The sequence below is a fragment of the Triticum aestivum genome, chromosome 3D, assembly GCF_018294505.1.
Source record: "Triticum aestivum cultivar Chinese Spring chromosome 3D, IWGSC CS RefSeq v2.1, whole genome shotgun sequence".
Taxonomy (NCBI): Eukaryota; Viridiplantae; Streptophyta; class Magnoliopsida; order Poales; family Poaceae; genus Triticum; species Triticum aestivum.
The window spans coordinates 465,695,188-465,701,741 of NC_057802.1; positions in this window are offsets into that span (position 1 = coordinate 465,695,188).

Here is a 6,554-nt window from a genome sequence, read left to right on the forward strand (position 1 = left end):
CGCCAGTCCTGGCGCGGGCCACGGTCGTCCCAGCGTCAACCACCATGTCCTCCTCCGTGGCCGTAGCCCCGGTCGCTACGCTCGGGGCGTCGACCGAAGTGTCCCTCACGGATAGCTCTGAGCTCTTGACAGTCACTGGTGTTGTGGGTGTTCAGGTTGTGGAAGGCGCAGAATGGCCGGCAGTTCTTGGATGACTCAGGCTGATCTCTGCCCCGCTTGGTGTCGGGCTCCGCTGCGAGCACGGCCGCTTCCTTGCGCTTCACATCCTTGGCCTTCGCCTTCTTTTCCTCTGCGCCCGCAGCTGGCAGCTCGAGGAGGGAAAGGCGCCCCTCCTCATCTCTTGCGCACTTGGTCGCCAGGTTGAACAGCTCCTGAGACGTGCACAACTCCTCGTGGATAGCAAGCTCTTCCTTCATCTTGACGTGACGGACGCCGTCGGAGAACGTGGAGATGATGGCCTCGTCCGTGACCTTGGGGATCTTGAGGTGAGTGTTGTTGAAGTGCTGGATGTACTTCTGGAGGGTCTCTCCTGGTTGTTGCTTGATGCGGCGCAGGTCGCCCGCGGCCGGCGGGCGGTCGCGGGTGCCCTGGAAGTTGGCGACGAAGCGGTCGCGCATCTCTTCCCAGGAGGAGATCGAGCTGTGCTGCACATTCAGGAGCCAGGAGCGGGCACCATCCTTGAGAGCCATAGGGAACCAGTTCGCCATGACTTTCTCGTCGCCGTTGGCTGCTTTGATGCTCAGCTCGTAGAGCTGCAGGAATTCCGCGTGGTCGGCGGTGCCGTCGTAACGAGGAGGCAGATCTGGCTTGAACTTGCCTTGCCAGGTGACGCTACGCAGCTCGGGGTGAAGGCACGGCAGCCGGCCGTGGTTGCCGGGGCCCGTCTCGGAGCTGGAGCATGGTCTTGGTGAGGCCCGCGTGCCGCTACCGCAGGTAGCGCGCGGTCTTGGCGAGGTGGCGCGGGGAGTGCAGGTGCAGCTTCTCGCGGCCAAGGGATTTCTTGGTAGCTCCTCTCTTTGTGCGCGGACACCGGGCGTGGTGGATCGCGCCGTGGGGCCGCGCGCCTTGGCGCCAAGGCGCAGTCTTGGGGCAGAGGTGGTGGAGGCGCGCCATGGGCCATGTCGACCGTGGCTGGCGGAGGGTGAGGCAGGGAGAGGGACGGCGCCGGGGAGCCCCCTGCGGCACGGACGAGCTCGGCGACGCGGTCGAGCCACTCCTCGTAGAGGTCATCGACCGGGCGGTAGCGCAGGAGCTCGTTTGCCGGGAGGAGTGCGGCGCGTGCATCCATGGGACCGCGGCGTGCATGAGACGAAGAACCGGCCGGGGTCAGCGATGGAGTGGCGGTGCGGCCGTCCTGCTGCACCGATGGGTGCAGCGAGGACGCTTGCTGCTTGTTCCCCACTGGACCGGTGGCGGCGTTGGTGGCGGGAGATTGAGAACGACGAGGTGGCCCGCCGACGGGAGCCGTCTGAGCAACCCGGGCGGTGAGGGCAGCCCGGCGCTCAGCTCGAGCGCGGCGAGCGTCCTCCATGGAGACGACGGAGCGATGGATCGACGGAAGGGAAGCTACGACGCACCCCTACCTGGCGCGCGAAATGTCGGATATCAAGTTCCGGCAAAACCCTTAAGGTTCGAACTCTGGGGTGCGCGCGAAGTTCTTTCCTTCCTACCGATCCACGCCCTAGCTCGCTAAGATCTCGCGGACGAACTCGACGAACTCGCAACACAAGGGACACAAGGTTTATACTGGTTTGGGCCATTGTTGTGGTGTAACACCATACTGGTTTGGGCCATTGTTGAGGCTTCAAAAATAGTACCATAAAGAGATATATAAACAACACCAACACTTTGGCTGTCGGATCTCGGGTTCCGGCAAAACCATTAAGGTTCGAACTCTGGGGTGCGCGCGAAGTTCTTTCCTTCCTACCGGTCCACGCCCTAGCTCGCTAAGATCTCACAGACGAACTCGACGAACTCACAACACAGGGAGACACGAGATTTATACTAGTTCGGGCCACCGTTGTGGTGTAATACCCTACTCCCGTGTGTGGTGGTGGATTGCCTCTTGGGCTGATGAGAAACAGTACAAGGGGAAGAACAGCCTCCTGAGGTTGAGGTGTTCTTGTGAGCGCGTGGGTTGGCTCCAGAACAGATCAGCTCCTCTACTGTGGTGGCTAGCTCTACTTATATATGCCCTGGTCCTCTTCCCAAATATTGAGTGGGAAGGGAGCCAACAACAGCGGGCAATTTGAAAGGGGACAGCTAGTTCAAACTATCCTGACAAAAGTGGTCTTCGCCTGCGAAAGGGCTCTGGCGGTGACGCCGTCTTGGGCTCCACGGTGACCTCCTTCTTGCCGTCCGTCTGGTCTTGGTCTCGTTGCACCGATATGGCAACCTTTGCCTGATGCATTGGTACTCCGCGCCTGCTCTTGGCGCCTTAGCACCGAAGAGGAAACAAGGACGCTGCGCGCGCTGGCGCCCGCCTGGCGCCCGCCTGATCCTGATCGTCATGGCTCACGTCACGAGAGCCTCGCGAGGTTTGCCCCGCCTTGATATCTCCGCTCCTCGCGAGGTAGCCTGGAGAGGCCACTCCTGAGGAGGTCTTGCGTCATCCACCTCGCGAGGCTTGGCCCCTCGCGAAGGTCTTGATTGCCTTGTTGACGAAGATGGGCCGTACGGGCCTGCTAGCATAGCCACGCCATGGGCCGCAGGCAGGCAAGTCTGGGGACCCCCGTTCGCAGAACGCCGACATTGGCCTTTGCTATGAATTGAACCATCAAAACATAATCTCCGTAGTACTAGAGAGACAAGGCTAATATTAATATTATGCATGACATTAATCCAATGTTCAGTAATAAAATCAGCTATGATTTGGCCTCTTATAGATCTCAAAGATGCATAAGCCAAATCATATCCAAACAAAATATAAGCCCACTAACCAATTCTGTAGCTATGAATTGGTCTATGCAACATATATTTAATGACATCGGTCATGATGTCTCAACTCTATTCAATCATAATATAGGCATACACATAAATTTCCATGAGCACGTACCTTGTCTCGCTCTCCAATCGAACTAAGGACGATGTTAGAATACTACACCGGCCATGCATTGACATACTATTAGGACGATAGATAAATATCGGCCATTACCATGTAAACTTCATTCAAAGCACATATAGCCGAAATAAACAAATGAAATGACAAAGAAAGTATTTCGGCCCTTTGGATCAGCAACAAACTTGTAGCTAATCAAATGTATAGTGATTTGGCAATACCCTTTCATAATGTAAGAAATTATATTGCATCCATGGATTAAAATAAGCCCATTGAGGGCTACCAATCATACCTGATGACGAATTCCATGGCATAGGCGTTAATGGCATAGTTGAAGAATATGGATAATGTGTAGACCGAAGATGTTGAAACCTTCAGCTTGGTCTTTCATAGTTTTCACTCTTTTCCTTCTTCAGCTTTGCCGCACTTCTTGTAATGGAAGCTTGCACATAATTATTATTTTGAGTACTTCCTTTGGGAACCCATGCCATGTTCCTTTGATCTTCAAGTTCTTGTGCACTAAGCGTTTGTAAATCCTTCTTTTTACAATACGATAAGCCGAGTGAGCACCTCGACTGTGATTTTGTTTCAACCAATGGCAACTCTTTTTGGGCCTTGTGCACCCTTAACTTCTTTTCTTCAGATTTGGCACTCTGATTTTGATCAATTGATTGCTTCACTTCTTTGCCTTTTGTAGCCAATGTCAACACTTTAATTGGCTCTTTGTTATTTGAAATCAAATCTGAAGTAGCACACTTACGACCATCTCTTTCCATGCGGTAAACTCGCTCTACCACCTCTTTCTTCTTCCTTGAGCTTTGGACCAATTCCTTATGATTGAAACGGTCTTTGACGCGTGATTGTTCAAATGTTGATCTTCTTGGAGATGCATAGTATTGGTGAGATGGTATAAAATAAGATGGAGAATGTGCCCTTGTATCATACCTGTCCCATGATGAATATGGATTTAAATGAGCATAGGGAGGCATCCACGGCATTGGCATTGGCGGCCCAAAATAAGGATATGAATATGTTGCATTGAAATTCTCACTTTGCCAATACCGATCCTCATATTTGCGCCTTTGGGGTGATCTTGGTTTCTTTGCATGATTTGGCCGATAAGCATTCTGCTCTTCACTCTTCTTTTGATATTTATCCAATAGTTCAGCGAAGGTGATTTTTGATCTCTTACACTTGCGCTTATTTCGGCCTTTGTTTTCTTTTGGTTGGCTTTCATCGATCATTCGATTTGCTTGCTGCCCCCCAGTCCTTGGCGTCTCCATTGTAACTTCAATAGAACCCATGCCTTCAAGAATATTTTCATTGTGCTCTTGAACAACTTCTTTACTTGAAAGCTTGATTTCATCACCTGCAACTTTTACCTTCTCTTTAAATGGATCGGCTTGAAGCAGCCGATGCAAAAGCTTTTTGCCATCGGGACCAATCGGAATAGACTGGTTATCTCTTTGTGTTTCAACAAATTTCAATTGTCCTTTATCAATGGCCGATTTAACTATTTGACGAAACATGTTGCAATCCTCAAAATTATGCTTGGACGAATCATGCAACTTACAATACATTCGTCCTTGGATTGATGGCTTAACATGGTGATCAAGAATTGTAATGTAATTATTTTTCAGCAACAAATCAAATATTTGATCACACATGCCATAATTGAAGGTATACTTCTTGTTTTCTAGCCGATCTTGCTATGTGAATGGCTTTGGAGATAAGCAAACGAATGGTTCAGATTTGGAATCTCCCCATTCGGCTATGCATTGTGTTTTCCACTCTATCTCCGATGTCTTTGGATAAGATATTATATTAGCATCGGTTTTCTCAATAGACTTTAACCTTGGCTTTAAATTTCTGAAACGAAGATATTTAGAACATACATGTCTTAGTTGAGACCAAGTGCAAGCCAAGTACAAAATAAGCAAAGCTACCCAACTAGATATGAACTTTAGATAAAGCAACTTTAGATAAGCAAGGCTTTAACCTTGGCTTTGGCTGTAACAATAAATCATTATCGGTCTTTATAAATGGCGCAATGGGTTGACCGATATGTTCCATAACAATTTTATTGCTAACAATTAAATTACCCTTCTTCATTGGTCTTTCAAAATTACTTATAATAATATTTCTTATATATGCATCAATAATGAAGTTGCGACCAAATCTGAAAATAGGTAAATTACTCGCTATGCATACCTCCTCAAATACGTAGGGAGAGCATGATGGTGGTGTGACTTGAACAATATCTAGCTTCGTCTTTGGATAACTCTCCAATGCCTTTTCATCATCTTTTTCTTTATTCCGCGCATCATTACCTTGAAGATCCTTATCAGCCGAACTTTGTTTGGCTACTTGCTCTTGTCCTTGAGGCTTGTCAATTTCTATGGCACGGAACTCATAGGGCAGGAAGTAGATTCCATTAACTTTAGAAAAATCAAGCATGGTTGTTTTGCTATGCTTGCCATGCCCTTTCTCAATAATGCTTGCCTCTTTCGATTTGATGGATTCGGAATATATACTACTTGATTCGGCTTTTTTAACTGAAGCACTTTCAAGTTACGAATCATCCTTCTTTTCATTGATACTACCAATTGGCAATGCTTCTTTTATCTGAGCCAATTCTTTTTCTATTTGTTTCTGGCGGCGAGCGGCAAAGTTGGCTTTAAGATTTTTCTCAATTTCAGCCCACTCCGGATATGATTGCCCCCAATGTTTTTAGATTCTTTCGGCAATGACACATGGGTGTTGCCGAAGTAGTACTAGGTGAAGGCATATGCATTGTTGTAAAACAATATTTTTGCTCGCCAATTTTATCAATTGGCAAAGATTCATCTTCTTGCCAAACTCTAGCTTTTATTGCGACATAATCAGGAAATAGCCCATTTTCATGTTGTTCAAGGCAAAGAGCACTAATCCTCTTATTTTGGGCTAAACTCTTCAATGCAGCCACTACTACCTCATCTTCTACAATATTGGGCACAACCGCTCCTATAAAATTTACATTTATTCGGCTATGACCAGGAAGGTCGGAAGCCGAATTATGAACATCTACAGTTGTGTATGGTGCTGAAAAATTATTGTCATGAGGGGTAGCATATGATGGTTGACAATAACTGGCCGAATAGCTAGTAGTAGCATGGCCAATTCTCTCGTTCATCGGCATGGTTGGATTAGTATATTGCAAATTAGTTGCCGATGAATAAAAGGGCGAAACACTTTTTTGTATGCTATTGGAAATTTTAACATGAGGTGTTTCAAATTGATTAACCAAACCCATCATGTTGTTCATCGGCATATGGATTTGTGGGGTTGCCAATGCATGAGAGTTAGGATACATATGTTGTATGTTACTAGTATTATAAGAAGTTGAAACAAGTAAATTACTTTGAATCGGCCTTTGCATGTAATTAGATGCATTATTGAAAAAACTTGGGTTGGCCGATAGAGTATACTCATTGAAAGATCTAGTAACACCATATGA